At 37.9% G+C, this 19999-nt stretch overlaps 1 pseudogene across 1 annotated transcript in view; it reads right to left on the reverse strand.

The window, feature by feature from the left end:
- The window catches only part of LOC307053740, a 471967-nt pseudogene extending 453987 nt beyond the window's left edge, over positions 1–17980 (reverse strand). Inside the window, exons 1-3 of the transcript in view lie at positions 17964–17980; positions 17354–17486; positions 13218–13321 (exon numbers count right to left, since the gene is read on the reverse strand). The product of the transcript in view is annotated as an uncharacterized misc_RNA (transcript). The remainder of the gene's footprint in view (positions 1–13217; positions 13322–17353; positions 17487–17963) is intronic.
- Positions 17981–19999: the final 2019 nt, after the last annotated feature.

Consider the following 19999-nt stretch of genomic DNA (forward strand, 5'->3'; position numbering starts at 1 on the left):
TTTCTCGTGTGGTAACCTAAGACTATCTAGATGTGTCCAGCCCTCATCCAGTGACATTGGGGGCTATTGTTATATTGTCAGACTATCCAGTGACCCAAGGCCCCCAGGAAAATAAAATGCTCTTATCAGATAATGATATTCCAAGGGTTTAGAGATGACCTCCCAGAAGCTGAGGTCAAAAGGCAAAAGTCTTTTTTGCATAAGGTTAAATTCTTTACTACACACTTTACTTTTCTCATAAGCCTTTGATTTGGGGCATTTATCTCAATGGTAAACATACTCACTATGATTGTAACTATGCCCTTGGGCATTCTGAATGTCAAGGGAGATGTATTTAATAAAACAGAGATTAAGAAAGTTAGTTTATAGTAGAATACATATGGAGGCAAAAGGCAGTAGGTGTAAAAGGCAGTATGATGCCTGGTCAAAAACCCAGACCTTGGGGCTTCCCTGGTGGCGCAGTGGTTAAGAGTCCACCTGCCAATGCAGGCCACACAGGTTCGTGCCCCGGTCTGGGAAGATCCCACGTGCCGTGGAGCAGCTGGCCCCGTGAGCCATGGCCGCTGAGCCTGCGCGTCCGGAGCCTGTGCTCCGCAACAGGAGAGGCCACAGCAGTGAGAGGCCCATGTACCACAGAAAAATAAATAAATAAATAAATAAATAAATAAAACAGACATTGGCATTATGGGCTTGGAACAAACAGAGCAGGAGCTCTTTCACTTGATGGAAATACTGAAGGAGTGGATTGCCGCCAAGATCTAGTATTTGCCTGGGAGGGGGCCAACACAGCTAGTTCTGCACCTCTGGATGAACAGCAGCCTACACAATACATGTAGAGGGATTCCTCAAAGCTCCCCTAACCAACAAGATCAGCCTACCTGCTGACTTCCAGAACTCTGTCTTAACCATTTAGGTTAAGCTACTCCAGTCATCTCCCTACTGGGTACTGGTTCCAGGACCTTGCCAAGGTTACCAAAATCCACAGGAACTCAAGTTCCTTAAATAAAATGGCTTGGTCCAGTTGGCCCTCTGTATCGCAGATGCAAAACCCACAGATACTGAGAGCTGACTGTAGTTAGACCAGTAGTATCCAGGAATACTTGAGTTTGAAGTTGTTTCTAGGAGAAGCAATGGAACTAAATTCTAATGGATGAAGGGGAGAAAAAAGAAATACATAAATTATGCAAAGTGCATGAGGGCTAGAATAGAGAAAGATGAGAAACAATTTCCCAACCCCACTTTGCCCCCTTCATTTCTTAGCCCAGCACAGTTCATAGTGCTGTCCAAAAAAAAAAAAAAAAAAATGCTCCTGGGGCCCATGGCAAGCCTTGCTTATCCCCAGGCAACTGTGGGACAGACAATACCATAAAACACTGGAGTTAAAGATATAGGTTAAAGCCTTGGCTCAGCTACTAACAAGCTGTGATTTGGGCACATCAATTAAGCTTTCTGAGTTTCTGTCACTTCAGTTCTAATTTGGGAACAATATGAACTCCCTCAAAAAGTGGCTGTGAGGCTTAAATAAGATAACATATGGGAAAGCACCCTGTTAATGTATGTTTTTTAACTATTATATAAATATGTTAATATTAGTTGAATAGATTGGAAAAAATAGCTTTCAGTTTTTTATTTCCAATTTTGAGAATTTATATATATATATATATATATATATATATATATAAATTTTTGTATTAAAGTAAAAGGATTGCTCTAAATTTTAAATAGTTGTTTCAGTTGTTTTTTTCAGGATAAAAAGATGGCAGTTCATTAAAATCTTGATGTATATTCATAAAAGCAATAAAAATTAATATTAGGTGACATGGTTGAAATACAGATACTTCAAAGATATTCAAGGTAAATATAGGTAACCCTTTTCTAAAAGGTTATAAAAGTAATGTAAGTCCATATTTACTAAATAATTAGCCTCTATTGTGTAAACCATAGAACTCACAATTGTCAGATGATTATATCAGAAGATGAAGAATGCTTCTAAATTCTTGTAATCTGTATTTTGATCTAGGATCATACAGTACATTGTGAAAGGCTTTATTTAGACTATTTGTGAAATTAATATAAGTTAATGAATAAAACTGAATGGTTTTTAACATGTAAAATATATACATATACACATACAAATCCTCCAGAGCATTTGGGTCCCACAAAATAATAATACTTGAAGAATATTATCAAAAAACAATAATAAGAATAAAATACCTAGGAATGAACCTACTTAAGGAAGCAAAAGACCTGTACGTAGAAAACTATAAGACACTGATGAAAGAAATCAAAGATGATACAAACAAATGGAGAGATATACCATGTTCTTGAATTGGAAGAATCAACATTGTGAAAACGACTATACTACCTAAAGCAATCTACAGAGTCAATGCAATCCCTATCAAACTACCAATGGCATTTTTCACAGAACTAGAACAAAAAATTTCACAACTTGTATGGAAACACAAAAGACTCCAAATAGCCAAAGCAATTTTTTTTTTTATTAGTTTCTGCTTTATAACAAAGTGAATCAGTCATACATATACATCTGTTCCCACATCCCCTCCCTCATGCATCTCCCTCCCTCCCACCCTCCCCATCCCACCCCTCCAGGCGGTCACAAAGCACCGAGCTGATCTCCCTGTGCTCTGCTAGCCAAAGCAATCTTGAGAAAGAAAAACGAGCTAGAGAAATCAGGCTCCCTGACTTCAGACTATACTACGTAGCTACAATAATCAAGAAAGTATGGTACTGGCACAAAAACAGAAATATAGATCAATGGAGCAGGATAGAAAGCCCAGAGATAAACCCACACACATATGGTCACCTTACCTTTGACAAAGGAGACAAGAATGTACAATGGAGAAAAGACAGCCTCTTCAATAAGTGGTGCTGGGAAAACGGGACAGCTACATGTAAAAGAATGAAATTAGAACACTCCCTAACACCATACACAAAAATAAACTCAAAATGGATTAAAGACCTAAATGTAAGGCCAGACACTATAAAACTCTTAGAGGAAAACATAGGCAGAACACTCTATGACATAAATCACAGCAAGAACTTTTTGGGCCCACCTCCTAGAGTAATGGAAATAAAAACAAAAATAAAGAAATAGGACCTAATGAAATTTAAAAGCTTTTGCACAGCAAAGGAAACCATAAACAGGACAAAAAGACAACCCTCAGAATGAGAAAAAATACTTGCAAATGAAGCAACTGACAAAGGATTAATCTCCAAAATATACAAGCAGCTCATGCAGCTCAATATCAAAAAAAAACCCAACCCAATCCAAAATTGGGCAGAAGACCTAAATAGACATTTCTCCAAAGAAAACATACAGATTGCCAACCAACACATGAAAAGATGCTCAACATTACTAATCATTAGAGAAATGCATATCAAAACCTCAATGTGGTGTCACCTCACACCATCAGAATGGTCATCATCAAAAAATCTACAAACAATAAATGCTGGAGAGGGTGTGGAGAAAAGGGAACCCCCCTGCACTGTTGGTGGGAATGTAAATTGATACAGCCACTATGGAGAACAGTATGGAGCTTCCTTAAAAAGCTAAAAAGCTAAAAGTATGGAGCTTCCTTAAAAAGCTAAAAGTAGCTTTTTAAGCTTCCTTAAAAAGCTAAAAATAGTTCCCAAACTACCATATGACCCAGCAATCCCACTACTGGGCATATACCCTGCGAAAACCATAATTCAAAAAGATACATGTACCACAATGTTCACTGCAGCACTATTTACATTAGTCAGGACATGGAAGCAACCTAAATGTCCATCAACAGATGAATGGATAAAGAAGATGTGGCACATATATACAATGGAGTATTACTCAGCCATAAAAAGGAACAAAATTGAGTTATTTGTAATGAGGTGGATGGACCTAGAGTCTGTCATACGGGGTGAAGTAAGTCAGAAAGAGAAAAACAAATAACATATGCTAACGCACATATATGGAATCTAAAAAAAACACGGTACTGATGAACGTAGTGGCAGGGCGGGATAAAGGCAGAGACATAGAGAACGAACTTGAGGACACAGGGGGGAAGGGGAAGCTGGGATGAAGTGAGAGAGTAGTGTTGATATATATATACACTACCAAATGTAAAGTGGAAGGCTAGTGGGAAGCTGCTGCATAGCACAGGGCGATCAGCTCCATGCTTTGTGACAACCTAGAGTGGTGGGATAGGGAGGGTGGGAGGGAGGCTCAAGAGGGAGGGGATATGGAGATATATGTATACATATAGCTGATTCACTTCGTTGTACAGCAGAAACTAACACATTGTAAAGCATTTATACTCCAATAAAGGTATTAAAAATAGTAATAATACTTCAAGATACCCCCATAAAAGAGCTATATGATCACACGTGTTTGGGAAACACAGGAATCTAGATAGTCCTCTGAGGGAGTCACAATACACATTAGTACATTCCAGGCTCTGGGAAATCCTACAGGAATGAACACAACGTAAGTCTGTTTGACATAGAATTTCCCAAGCTTATTTAAACACAGAAACTTCATTTCCTACAACACTTCTTAAAATCCAGTGGAAACACTGATCCAGAGAATAAATTTTAAGAAATATAATACATATTATTCATGTTTAAAAAATATAATAATAAGGCATTATGTCCTGCACATCCAGCTTTATACTAGCTTGACCAGTAAGGAAGAGGGAGCCCTGCGCAGATGCTCTTGTTGAGAAAAGATTCGAATCTATGCAGCTAAATTTGTAGCTTCCAATATCAACTAGTCTCTCAATTCTCTTGATTATCACTACTCTCCACCCTTTATCTACCCTAGAATTTGACTTTTGGCTTTATCTTCTCCAGTCTTCTTCTTTGCCTGTTTCAGGAAATATACCTTTAAATAACCCTCAGAAAAGCCCATGACCAGGTTAACTAGGTCCCCAGGACCCTCCTGTCTGGAGAACATCACTGAGGTAGCAGACCCATCAGGTGCTTCCTCCTATCTCCTACTCCTACCCTCTAACACAGTCTCACTGGACTGCCCTGAGAGCAGAGAATCTCACGGAGAAGTTTCATTTTTCTTTACCCAACATAAAACACCCTAACCACTCTAGGGAATTTTAATGATTGATTGTCATACTAGTAGTTTCTAACACCGACCAGCCTAAACTCTAATAGAGAAGTGTGGAATGTTCCATTCTATCTACAGCCATTACTAGTAGGCTTTTACCATAAATTAAGGAACGCATGGTTTCAAAAATGACTAAGAAATGAAGTTGCACTGCCCAAAGCAAACGATGCATCCCAGTGGCCATTACTGATGGTGATGCTGTTGGTGTATGCTTACTTCACTTTGCCCAGATATAAATAACCTTGAGTAAAATCTTACCCTTCACCCACACATATACACCATATACTTCAAATTCAAATGGCAAGCAAAAACTCAGTTACACTATTCCAAAAAATAGTGAATGGTATTGATTTTTGCCACAAAGCATGTTAAATTTTTTATCCAGGATTTCTTCTTTCAAATTATGCTCATCAAGTTTCTTAAGAGAAAATGGGACTTAAAAATAGTCAAAAAAATTAAAAAGGGCATTTTTAAGTTTTACTATGTACCTGATAAAATAAGAGAAGTGTGATATTTAAAAAACTGGTAACAGCAACAAAAACCTTTTGGCAGCAAGCAATGAAAAAGAAGAAATGACACATGACTACATGCAAGATTTGGCCATTTGAATGACATAAAGTTTTCTTTTCCTTTGGATTTTCAGCCTCTTTCTATTGTATTATAGCTATATCTTTGAAACACAGTTTTACACATAAAATGTCCATGTTAAAATCTTCAGTGGCATTATGTACCTCAGGAGTTGAGATCCAATTTGGCAATAATGAGCGGCATGGTGTTAATATGCATCTTATTGGCCATAATTCCCCAAGTCCTGCTCCCCACTATGACTTGGTCCCTGCGTCTCTTTTAGTGTATTTCTGAGAACACCATTCATCATTCATCACATTATAATGATGTGTTTTCCTATCTCTGTAACGAGAATGTAGCCTTTTCAATAGCAGAGCTACGTATTTCTTACACAGGTTCTAAAAATCCCTCAATACGTGTATGTATAATGAGCAAAACTTTAAGTGAAGAAAATCATTTAGCTCATACTTTTTGTAAGAAGATTGTTTTCTCAGCATACTGACCAGTTTTAAACACTAAAAGTAAACTATAAATCCCTTATGTCGCTTTCAGGGAAATGATATCAACTATATTTCTCACAAACAGGAGAGTTGTTACATTTTAAAGAAACAGCATCACACAGCAGTTCAAAGAACGAACTCGGGAGCCAGACTGCCTGAGCCCACACCCTGGCTCTATCATTTACTACACGTATGATCTCATGTAGGTTACTTAATTTCTCCTTACTCCTGGTGTGTTATTGTAAAAGGGGACTATTAATGGCACTTACCTTACAGGATTGTTGTGAGTAGTAAATGAGCTGACGTGCAAAAAGCATTTAGGACAGCACCTACCATGTAGAAACTCATGATTTCTGAGTTAGCTATTATTGTCCTTATTATCCATCTTCCATCTCTTCTAGCCCATCACTAATTATACCCTGTAGAATCAAATAACCCTGGATGGTGCTAGGTCATTCTCTTCTAAGGTTGTCATTCTTGCAATATCAGGCAATTCTCAAGCAGTCTTTTTAAAACTGCATCTACCTTATAGTTGCTAACACTGGCCATGAAAAGCATACCTAGAAGGGCTTGTTAGTTAAAGCACTGTCAAGGCTTCTAGTTTTAAATCAGTGTCAGGGTAGTAAATCTTCTTCATGGATTCTAAATAAGATGTCCCTTTACTAGGCTCACAGGAAGATGTCAAATGGTTATTGCTTTACTTTCCTCATAAACGGTCTAGCTGTCCCTTTACTGTACTTGTCTCATCCCTGTCAATACTGCCATATCCTTCTGTCAAGTTATGTAAAGCAGAATGCCGTAGCCCTAATATAAACTTGCTAGAACCCTGCTGAGGGCTTAAGGCTCTAATGCAATGCATCTTTATGTGATGAACAAAATAATACTGTCAGCTCATGCTAAGAAGGCATATCAATTTATCTCCATAATATAACCTGTGTTTCATCTCATACTGTCTCCTAGTAATGCTCATTTAGGATTGCAGATTAATAGGCATGTTCAGTTAATGATTTTGCATTTTTCCAAATTAAATCTTCTTCCCACACTAATTTTATAATTCAATTAAAATAAGCCATCAAGTTTTCTTAGCATGATTTGCTCTTTATAAACCCCCTGCCACTTTTTCCCCATTTTCATCGTTTCAGTAGGCCTACTGCTGAAATGAAGCTGTGAATAAAAAGAAAATGTTTTCTAAACTTTCTAGATTAGTTTGCCAGGGGTGCTGTGACAAAGTACCACAAACTGAGTGGCTTAAACAACAGAAATGTATTATCTGAGTTCTAGAGGCTGGAAGTCTGAGATCAAAGTGTCAGCTGGTTGCTTCCCTTTGAGTGTTGTGAGGGAAAATACTTTCCATGTCTCTCTTCTAGCTTCTGGTCGTTTGCTGGCAATCCTTGGTATCCTTTGGATTATAGATGTCTCACCCTGATCTCTGCCCTCATCTTCCCATGGTATTCACCCTGTGTGCATGCCTCTATGTCCAAATTTCCCCTTTTAATAAGGACACTGGTCATACTGGATTAGGGGCTCACCTTTCTTCAGTACGATTGCATCTCAACTAATTACACCTGCAACAATCATAGTTTTAAATAAGGTCACCTCTGAGCTACTGGGGATTAGGATTTCAACATACAAATTTGGGGTAACACAATTTAACCTGCACCACTTCTCAAATTTGAAATGCTCTTGGGGACTTGCCATTTTAAGAAAATTCTTTGGTCCAATCTTGTATCTGCATAGAACAGATATATCATGCAGAGAATTCATTGGACTCCTTGATTGGAACCTACTGGTTGGCTTAAAATCACACCTGTGACCCAACGCCCAAGGTTTGCTCAGATTTCCCACAGGATGGGAAGCAAAGCAACCACAGGAGCCTTTCTCCTTTCACTTTGTGCACTTCCCCTAAAGATTCTCAGGGAATCTACCAAAAAGAAGTAATGCTTGAATAATGCTTTCCAACTTATGGATCACATGCATTATCTCAAGTGACTCACAAATAACAACCTGGCAGACATAATTATGGCAAATATGATTATAAAGGGACCATGGCTTGAAGGTTAAGCTTGCAGACTCTGAGCCAGAACACTTGTACATGGATCCTAGATGCCCTTCTTCCCAGCTGTTTGACTTTGGATAGGTTTTTATGCTTCAGTTGTCTACAAATATGGACAAATACGAGTGTTTGCCTCACAGACTTGTTGTAAGGATTTAATTTAATTTAATTTAATCCATATAAATTGTTTAGAATAGTGCCTGGTACAAGGAAAGTGCTCAGGCAAATTTAGAGCTGTTATTATTTTACAAATGATGACATTGAGGCTTAGAGCTATAAAATGACTTCTCCAAGTCGTCATTGGTGAGACCCAACCTCAATCCCCGAACTTCTGAGGTTTTCCATGTCACCAGACAACATTCCAGCAACACTCCATTTTTAACGTGTGTAAACATCACACTTCGAATTAATGGAGATGTTTGGGGACTCTGGCATAGGAATAAAGCACCAACCAGTAGGGTTGTATGAAATCCTGACTGCTGGACTGCCTGCTGGACTTAGGGACTGGACTTAGGGAAGGCAAAGTCCTTGAAGAATCAGTAACCATCTCTGCATAAGGTTCTGGAAGAGCTGGTTTGGCTCGATGAAGAAAAGCTAAGGAAAGCAAAGCCACGTTTTCTGCCATGTCCCATGTGCATCTCTTATTGAAGCCAAGAGAACTACTTGTATTATTATTATTATTATTATTATTATTATATTATTCCTTGAACTTGCTGTGCTTTTGATGTCTCTGGGAAATATTCTATTTTCTATGCCAAATTTCATATTATTGTTCTATTCATCTTTAAGAATAAGTTGTATTTTGTATTTTCAAATCTTTTCATAAAACTTCCTTTATGTCCTAGCATCACACAGAGCAACCCTCTCTTGTTTTCTTTAGAACAGAACTATCCTCCATCATAGCACTTGTGAGCTATATTAGAATCACTGATTTCTTGGTCTCTATTTCCCACCACACTAAGGATATCACATTTGTTTTGGAATCTGCAACACCTAGCACACAGACTGAGGTATTAGTATCTACGGACTAACTAGAAGACTGACTAGAAGAATGAATGAATGAATATATAAATGAAAGAAATAAGAAGACCTCTGAGTCTTAGCATCCAACCCTTAGGCACATTACAATTTACCCTGACTTCTGACCAGGAAAAGGGAAGATGGAATAAGTAATGAGGAGAAAAGGAGTGACTTTGTGTGTGAAATTAATCAGTTAATGAAGCTCCAAGTTGTTTTGCCTGGATCCACAGAATTAAAAAAGAGAAAATTTCACCACTAGCTATCTAGCTTGATTTGCATGTGTTCAAATCTTCAAAGTATTCCCTTTGATTCCTTTAATCAATAGCTATTTTAGAAAGCTCTTCATTACTTCCTAATTGTCCAAATTCATTTTCTTCATTTTTCCTTATTAGAAGCAGATTTGTTCAAATGAGTTAAGTAGATCAGCAATTTTAGAATCATTATCAACTTCAAGCATTTCTCTCAGTTATTAGCATGTCCCTTCTCTCTCTAGGACTGGATTCTTTTCTCCATTTTTAAAAGGCCATCTGGCTTATTTTATTGACTTATTTTTCCCATACATCTCAAATAAAATCAACTTTACCTTATACTGAGAGCAATCCATGTTTACAATAACTCTGATCCTAGATGTTTTAATCTTTCAGATATCTGGTTTTAGATGAAGATGCAAGTGACTCTCCATTATGTTAATATGTCAAAAAATAAGTAAATAATTGGCACTCATCTAGGTTTTAACCCACCCCAACCAGATAAGCTTGTAAAGTCATTACCATGGCCCACAAAACATTTCAAAGATAATTTAAATGAATATTTTGATCCTTAAAAATACACATATTCATTGAACCCAACAATCCCACTGCTGGGAACCTGTATCATGGAATTAAAACCACCATACTATTGCAGCACTAATGTTATGCCAAAAAACTGCAAACAAAATGAATGTCCATCAATAAATGGGTGGTTAAAAATTTATGGTATATCAATTCCATGGAATATTATACAGCTGTTTGTACATGAGCCCAGAGAGATATACAAAAGAGTATTCAGAAGATTGTTACTAGGGAGGAGAGAGAATACTAGATGGGAAGAGGAGAGAAGAAAGAGTAATGTAAGAAAAAAAAAGAGGGGGCATTCATGACAAAACCATTATATAAGATGTGATCTCAGTTATGTAAAATTCCATACGTTGTATGAATATGATTAAATATACATAAAAGGATGACCACATGGTTTTCTGAGGGCAATAGGATTATACATTTTCACTTTCTTATACTGTATATACTGTTAGTTTTTAATAATCAAAAAATATTTAATTTGAATTATTTTTATCATCTGAATCATTGTTTATATAATTTGAAAAACATTAAATTAATTTTCATTTTGATATATATACTATATCTAGAGGGAGAGAGAGTAATGTCAATCAGGCCAAGGTTTATATACTCATAGTTCCGAACTCAAATCCAGCCACTGGATAAGAGATCGGCTATAGGCAGTACCTCCAGACTATAATCCACCTGCTTGACAGACTATGTATATGTCCCACCAATTATATTCTTTTTAAAAACAATCTTTTCTAATTTTCATTTTTGATCTACTTTCAAGACTCAGCTAATGCCATTCCTTCTTAACTGTGTTCTCCATTTGTCTCACCAAATATTTGATTTCCTAGAAAGTCTTCAAAATTCCCCCATCAAACCCTCCTAAATTTCTATACTTTATGATAGCTCATTTTGCTGGATGAAATGTGATATCACATAGGAGATGCCTGAACTTCTATTTCAGGTTTTGTATATCCCTCAGGGTTCGTCAATTTGTCTTTTTACATTCAACAGGAGTTCTACAGTGAGAGAAGAAATGTTGTCAAAATCTAAAGGTAAACACACTTGGACAACAGTACTTAAAAGTGCAATGCAGACTCCTGAATGGTATTTTGTGTGGTTCACCTTCCCTCATGACTTCTGGAACTTCTTCGTATAAAAACAAACTTGTGGGGACTTCCCTGGTGGTGCAGTGGTTAAGAACTCACCTGCCATTGCAGGGGACATGGTTTCGAGCCACGGTCCAGGAAGATCCCACATGCCGCAGAGCAACTAAGCCCATGCGCCACAACTACTTAGCCTGAGCTCTAGAGCCCGCTCACCACAACTACTGAGCCCGCGTGCCACAACTACTGAAGCCCGCGCGCCTAGAGCCCATGCTCCGCAACAAAAGAAGCCACCGCAATGAGAAGCCTGTGCACCACAACAAAGAGTAGCCCCCACTCACCACAACTAGAGAAACCCTGCACTCAGAACGAAGACCCAGTGCAGCCAAAAATTAATTAATTAATTAATTAATTAATTAAAAAAAAAACAAACTTGTGGAAGACACACACTGATTCTGCCTATGTTTAAAATAATCCAGTATTTTCACCAACCCAAAACGGAAAATTCAAAATCTAACTATTTGAATTTCAAAAAGCATTTTAATTACTTTTATAAATAAAAGTTATGAAATTGGAATAATCAAAATAGTCAAGTACTGATGTAGAAAAATAAAGAATAAATTAATCCAGGTGTAATTTCGAGGCTATGATCATTACCATATGTCTCCTTAATTACCTTTCCCCTCAGGGACTTGATGTTTTGCAAGATTTACTCTACCAAAACAAATGAATTAATAAAGTAATAATTGATGTTTTTTATTTTTAATGAATCATTGACGTGTAATTGCCCATCTTAGATACTGATCAAGATGAGGAAACCAGTGCTGCGCATGTAGTTGAAACAATTTCATTAGCGGCAAATAATTTGGTCTCATGGAACAATGTACAGTTGCTGTTAGCATCTTAGAAATAATGGAAACAATTGAAGATGTACTCCAGAGCTCAGACCTCTGTTTCACAATTAGTCTTCCATAGTCAAAGAATAAATTGGGATTAAAAAACAGCTTTATTTTAATTCACAAATAAAAATGAAATGCAAACAACCTAGAAAAGAATATCAAGATTAATTTACAAGAAGGATAGCTTTGAGGTGCCCCATGAAAAACGTGAGCCTGAACCTTATGCCAAGGGCAGAGGAGACAAATGAACATGAGTGATGAGCCCTCAGCAACGTTCCAATTTCACTGACAAAAATTCAAGTAATGGATAAGAGAAGGCAAACATATCAGCAGAAGATAATGAAGACAATATTTTTGTTCGCTTTGTACACCTATTTCTTTAACTTCTATACAATAGGTTTTGCTTTGTTTTGTTTCCTCTGCCCTGAAAAGATAAATGCAGATGCATTCACATTCTCTGGAGACTAGAATCAGATGATCAAGTCAAAACAAATCCTTTTGAAAGCACCCAATCTCATAGCAGATACAGTAAAAGATAAATCATTGGCCATTTTGAAAATTTCCTGCACAAGAAACATGTTAAATGCACATGTCCTAAATTGACAGTTGATTAAGCTCCAACCTTAAAAACTAGGTTACCGAGTTTTGAAACTTTGAGAATAATGCAAGTGTCAGGTTTTTCATGCTTTTTTTAAAACAACAGACACAAAAGTAGTAAATATCACATCACACTGAATTCGTCTTAATCTCCACTTTGTTCATTCACAAACCACATAAATCTCACAGAAGAATACTGTACCAGCACTTCCAAACCATGGCTCCATTAAAGATTTAACATCTGAGGTCAGAAAGAGGTTTTCTTATTAAGCTGCCATTTCCTTTACAAAATAGACTATTTTGTACTTACTGCTACCCTTTGAACTCTTATAGTGAATAATTAAAACTAAACTGCAAAGCATAATTTGCGATGCTGAGTACACTGTAGATTGTGGGTTTTTGCTTAGTGGCTCATTTAAAATGCTCACCAATCCCCAGAGGGATAACCCTGCCATTAGTCTGAATCGACAAAGTTGGCTGGCCCCTAAAAGCAGGGCAGACAGCTCCAAATCATAATAAAATGGTCTTGTTGGCGACTCACCGTATTGACAGCAGGGTCCCTGAAAACCCTCGGAGCACTGGCATTGCCGGACTTCACCTCTGAGCATCTCTTCCCATGGAAACAAGTCCCCACTGCAGAGACAGCTAAAAGGAAGGTACACAAGAAGGCCAGGGAGAACAGAGTTGAGGGAAAGAAAGAAAATCCTCAAGGTAAGCACCAAGTTGCTAATATAGATACAATCTAGAAATTTCCACCATCTCTTCCATAGCCCCTCTATAGAAAACAGTGTTTTCATTACACACGAAGGCCTTGCTGTCTAAAGCCTTGTAGAACTCTGTACATGGTAACATCTGCATCACCTTGAAGCTTGTAGAAATGCCCCACCCTGGACCTAGTGAATAAGAATCCACATCTTAACAAGCTGATCCTTATTCACATTCGAGTTTGGGTAGTAATGACCTATAAGGGAAAAGAATCTAAAAAAGAGTGGATACATGTATATGTATAACTGATTCACTTTGCTGTACACCTGAAACCAACACAACATTGTAAATCAACTACACTCCAATAAAAATTAAAGAAAAAAAAGGACTGGAATTAATAATAAAGGAACTCCATGGAGAAGATGACTGTGTAGCCCAAACAATCTAAAAAACAAGCAAGAAATACGAATACTTACCAGAGGCAAAGGACTGTGCTAGGTGCCATACGACAATATAAAGAATTCATCTCACAGTCATTAATTTCCAGGAGTCTATAATATAGTTGAGAGGACATCGTGGGCAGATGTATTCACTGAGTTTAAGCCAACCAGCTGCAGTGGCCTAGCACTGCATGCAAATACAGTGACCCCCCTCAACACTAAGCCTGCTTACTATGGGAAGCCAGAGGCAAATTCACTGAGACAGTTTGAGAGCAGAAAGCACGGTGGGGAGGGGAGCAGGCTGCCAACAAACTCCCCGCAGGTGCAGGATAACAGGAGAGATGAATTGCTGCGCTGTGGTCTGCACTGACTCCAACACACTGAAGCATTTTAAGTGACTTCACAATAACCATAAACACATAGGTAAAGGAGTTGCTAAACAGAGCCATTTCTCCTGGCGTGAATGAACTATATAATGCCACTAGTTCTGCTGCTTGAGGGCTGTCAAATATACTCCAAAGGTTCTGCAGTACCCTCAACCAGAGGTTTGTAAAAGGGCTGCCTACCTCATCTTAAAAAGTAAACTGGCTCCCAAGTTCTGCAACTAATCATGACAAGCACAAGTCAAGAAATCCCATTTAGATTTAGTACAGTGATTTCCCTCCGGACTTTTGAATCAGCTGTGGATTACAAATTTGATGATATGGGAAAGGGGCGAACAGAAAAGGGAGATGGAAGCTTACAAGGTGTAACCCGTCTGGCTTTAAATAAACTGTCTTTTACATAAAGAGACAGAATATAAAGCAGCAGTTCTATGGGTCCTGAATTCTGACCTATCATTAGCAGCGCTTAATAGAAAGGCTTTTTGTGCATTTCTGCACATGTCATGTGTGCATTTTCAGTCCAAAGAGATGCTCTGAATCTGTGGTGATTCTATAGATGCCTGAAACTTGACAGGCATGATATGATTGAAGCCCAAAACAGAGTGAAACCACTACTTCTAGTGACAGAGAGTTAGACGGGAAGAATTATAACTTACAGCATAGACAGCCAGGTTCATTGTCCTGCCAGCTCCAACCAGGGCAGCACCTGTAGATGGTCTGCTGCTCCATGCTGTATGCCTGTCTGTAGATGGTATAGTACCAGGTCCTAAGAAATAGGAATCTACATCAGGAACGCTTCCTCTTCAGGCCAAAGCTGTCACCTTAAACTCACTAAAAAATTCTCCCTGCAATCCAAATCCTGCCATTTATACACACACACACACACACACAAATATATTATCTGTACACATTATACATGCACTCACGTGTGCACACACCCACACACACACCCCTCACTAAATATATAACCAAGATTCAATATAGGTATAGTTATTGAAAATTAAGAGGGGCCTCCAGTCCTGCAGCATAAACTAACCTAAGGGTCACTGAAACTATCCAAAATGGAACCCAAAGGGCTTCCCTGGTGGCGCAGTGGTTGAGAGTCTGCCTGCTGATGCAAGGGACATGGGTTCATGCCCCGGTCCGGGAAGATCCCACATGCTGCGGAGCGGCTGGGCCTGTGAGCCATGGCCGCTGAGCCTGCGCGTCCGGAGCCTGTGCTCCTCAACAGGAGAGGCCGCAACAGTGAGAGGCCCACGTACTCCCCCCAAAAAAAAATTACAAAAAACTTCATGGGGGAGGGGGACGATTACTAAAAATTAAAAAAAAAATTTACAAAGGTTCCTTAGGGGGGCAATAATGAACAAAAATTGAAAACACTACACTATAACTATTTTTGCTGACCTCTTAATAGACCATAATACCAAACATCTCTAAACTGGCTTACTTCCTTTCTATCAAATTGATGTCATATTTACTCTTTATTCCCAAAGTATTATATTCTCTTCCTTTCACACACCTATCCTCATATCCCCAGCCCAAATCCCCTTTATATTCAAAGCCATTTCCAAGTTTCACTTCCTCCAACTTCTCTTTCCCCATCATGTCAATGTATATTGTTCTTTCTCTTCTCTCAAAAATAGGATTTAATGTCAATTTTTATGACACAATTATTCACCATCTTGAAGTGTCACCTAATATTTTGGAGGTGCATCTCTTCAACAGGGATATAAGTGTAGGTTTGCAAACTTACATACAAACAAAAGGGATATTAGTTTGGCAAAAATGTCAAACATCTTTTAACACTGCCTCAACTCTAGACTCAGTTTCATAAATACTTGCTGAATAAACAGATGTATAAAATTATTATGCTCTTGAAAATAAATAAAACATGTTTTATTCATGTTTATTTTTATTCATGTTTTCTTTCCCAAGTCTGAACATCTATATGGTAGTGGACTTTCTTTGGTTCAGTGTAATATCAACAATGATTAAACCTCATGGGATGAGTACCAAAAAATCTAAATGAAAAGCTATTTTCAAAAACAGGTACTCTAATACCTACTATGTACCAAGCATTGTGCCACAGGTGTTAAATATGTTTTCAGTTAATCCTTATAATATCCATGTGTGGTATTATTTTTCCAACTTTACAGACTAAGGCACAGAGAAATGTAGGAACTTCTACCAGTGCCACACAGCCAGTAAAAGCCTGAAGCTTTTTCTGATTTAAATTTAATTTAAAGGTCCTGAATATAGACCAAAAAAAGACTATTCATCTGAAGATTAAAAATACACACACACAATGTATATGTAAATATCCACAATTATAAATGATTTAATCTTATTTTATTTAGTCCTATATTATCAGTGTTCTGCCATTTCTACACAATGGCAAACCCAGTTATTTACAAATGCCTTCAACTTTCTTTTAGTAATTGTAGTAGTTGTAATAATAAGAATAATAAATTCATTAATCTAAAGCTACACTTTTTTTAACTTTGTTTCCTGAATTCAGAAAAAATTGATTTCACTTTACAAGTTTTAATGTGTAAAACTTGAACACATTAGCAGCTATTTGTGTTAAGAGGTACTTAGATATTTTATAAAATTATTTAAAAACTTTTTTTAAAAAGTCCCGATGAAGGCTTCACGCATAGAAAGTGCATACTAGCTTTTTCTCTCCTCTCCTAGCCAGCCAAGGTAATCCTAATTCAAATGCCATAATAAAGTTAAAGAAGCTCTAGGTTTCAAAGTGTTACAAGAGAACCAAGGGCAGATGAGATGGTTCACAGTTGTAGATGCCCAGATCCAAGTCATGCTAAATTTAGCAAATCAACACAATATTCCTTGTTTCTCTCAAGCTTCTGATCTACAGCTTTCAAAAGTTTATCATGTCAAGAGGTAATATTAGTGGCATCTAACCCCAAATAGCTCACACATAAAACGAGGCATGAACTAAAGTAATAATATAGCCTGTTTCTGAAGGAAAATATATAACTTTGAAAGTTCCTGGTGGGCATAGGTTACACTCGTTTACTTAATTATGTAATTATTTTCTAAAATTTATTGGATGAAATCTTTAGATGCAGTTGAGGCTTTGGCTTTGATTTTCAGGAATCAAAAGGACATAGCAGGAGCACCCTTACCTTCTTTCATAACTCACACACCACCGTGGGCCACTGCAGCCGTTTCCAGATCTTGATGGTGTGTGTGAATGCTTGGACACATGGGTGTGGTAGTGCCACCACAGTCAGCTGCTGTTCTTCACAAACATTTGGCCTTGAAAAAAAAAAAAAAAAAAAAAGAATAGTAATGCAATAAAAATAGATTACTTCTTTATGTTTTATTCATGAATCATTTGCTCCTTCATTTTCCACAAAAAGCTTGTGGTGACTTACATAAAGTAGGAGAGAAAAATACGGGCAATGTAAAAAAAAAAAAAAAAAATGCAGGCCCAGGAAAAAGAAAAATCAGAGTAGATTTTAAAAACAAGGAAAAATTTAGAAGACACATATAAAAGTCATAAGTTTCCATGTGCTTGAGAAAATTGAGCTGCAAATTAAGTTCTGATCTGTTTGGTAGCCAAAATATCTGAAGAAACACAATTGCAGGATTCCCAATATCCATGAAGAAAAAAGGCAGGCTGATTCATCAAAAGGAGTTAAATTTTTCCTGGAAATTATTCCTGAACAATATCTCCATCGACATGTTTAGTTAATTCAGGTTCACCCATAATGCTCATTTAAACACAAATACTTTTCAACCAGCACCATTATATCAATATTTCCTTATAGAAAGTTTATACAAATTTACAGGATTTTAGATATATTATCTTTAATTTTTAAATGTGTGGCGCTAGATAACACTCATCACCTGGAGTGTCAGAACTAAATTCTTTTGTAATCTGAGGAATGCTTTACTTAGTGATGAATGATTTACTAGTCCATATAAATTGCTTTGCTTTTGAAAACAGTACTAATTATAAAAGCCATTTGGCCCAAACACTCACACTTTTCATGCATTCAAAGTCACCTGCATGCCGTACATTGACCTCCCTAGGGTCAGACTTTGACATTTTTTTTCGCTATCAGGAAACTCATAGTCTAGTTGAACTCTCCATATTCATAATCTGCTGAAAATAGAAACGATTTCTGATTCAGGATTCTAGTCTGTCTCTAAACAACTCTGTGAACCTGTCTAGTGTTAACACTGATAAAAACAGCTAATAGCGATTCCTGCACTAAAATGTCACCTCACCCTACACAGCTGCAGTCCGTTTTTGTGATCACTTCTTTCTGAGGGTCTGACTAAACCTCACCCTCCGATTTCACTTACAGTCCAATCCTCACTTCCAGATATATTTCTGAAAGGTAATTTTTTTGGACTGTTAACTTCACCTAAACTGAATAAAATTCATGTTGAACGTTATTTATGAGTTTGCATAGCACATTTTAACGCTTTAGGTAAATACTGTAATAAAACAATAAATGTAAAAACTGCACCTAAGTTGGGCATCCATGCGATCATCAAGAATTGGGCAGTGGACCTAAGGAAAACTTAGCTTTTAAAAATGCCATATTAGATTGTCTCTAACCTGCCTATACTTCTACCTTTATATGGGCTTATGTGTTTTGTGGGAGCCAACTAGCCCCAGTTAGAATGAGCTCACCAAACATTTGCTTTTTCAGTCAATAGTCTGAAATGTTACACCTCATGCAGACTTGAACTCTATTTTGTAACCTACTTTTTATCTATTATTCCATTTATCCATCCACCCATCCATCCAGCCAGCCAGCCATTCATTCATTCAGCAAATACCGTCACCTACACGTGCCAGAAGCATTGCCCACTCCCACCCCTCACCCCTGCCACCAAGGATTTAAATATAAGTAGTTTATTTGGAAAGTGCAGAAAACACCAGTAAGGAAGTGGTGAAATGAGACAGTGAAGGGGAGTTAGCCAAGAGAAAAGATGCATTTCTGAGCCAGCCAACCTTAGCTGACGAGCTCCCCAAATGGGGGAGGGAGCCTGGGCATTTATACACTAATTCCTATCAGTGACTGGTTGAGGGCTACTTCCTCTCCAGCATTTCAGGCAGAAGCACAGGTAGGCAGAGTCAGCTTCCAGAAGCCAGAGTTAAGTCTTCAGGCACAGAACTGCAAATGCTAGCAGTTGGAAGCCTGCAGGTGAGCAGTGATAAAGGAGAGGGACTTGGGTGCTGCGCTGACAGTTTCAGCTGCAGGTGGTACAAACGAAAGAAAGGCCATGTTCAGTTTGCACCAAAAATCTAAGTAGAAGGGAGAGTAAGTAAAAGCACCTCAATAAATACAAAATGTGAAGTGTTAAGATGGAAACAATCAGGGGACTGAAACAGAGACAGAAGGAGCTTGCTAAGATTCATTAATTAGGAAAGACCTCACTGAAGAGGTGACACTGTGACCTGAAAGGGTGAATAGAAGCCAGCCACGGGAGAGCCAGGGGATGCCATTGAGGTGGAAAGAAACAGAATGAGCAGAGACTCTAAAAGGGGAAAACGCTTGGCCTCCAGAGATCTGAAAGAAGGCCACATTGGCTCAAATGATGAGATGCTTGGTAGGGCAAACAGGGCCTTTCAGGCTGAGGGGTTTTGATTTTATTCTCAGGGCACTCGAAGCCACAGAGAGTTTTTATTCTGGTCTCATTTCCTATAGACGGAACCTGGAGATGAACCTGTGATCCTCTCTCATACCAACTCTCCTCCTTGATAATGACTTAGGTCATATCTGCTCCTGTGCACTAGTAACAACCCAGCT

The sequence above is a fragment of the Hyperoodon ampullatus genome, assembly GCF_949752795.1.
Source record: "Hyperoodon ampullatus genome assembly, chromosome: 5".
Taxonomy (NCBI): Eukaryota; Metazoa; Chordata; class Mammalia; order Artiodactyla; family Ziphiidae; genus Hyperoodon; species Hyperoodon ampullatus.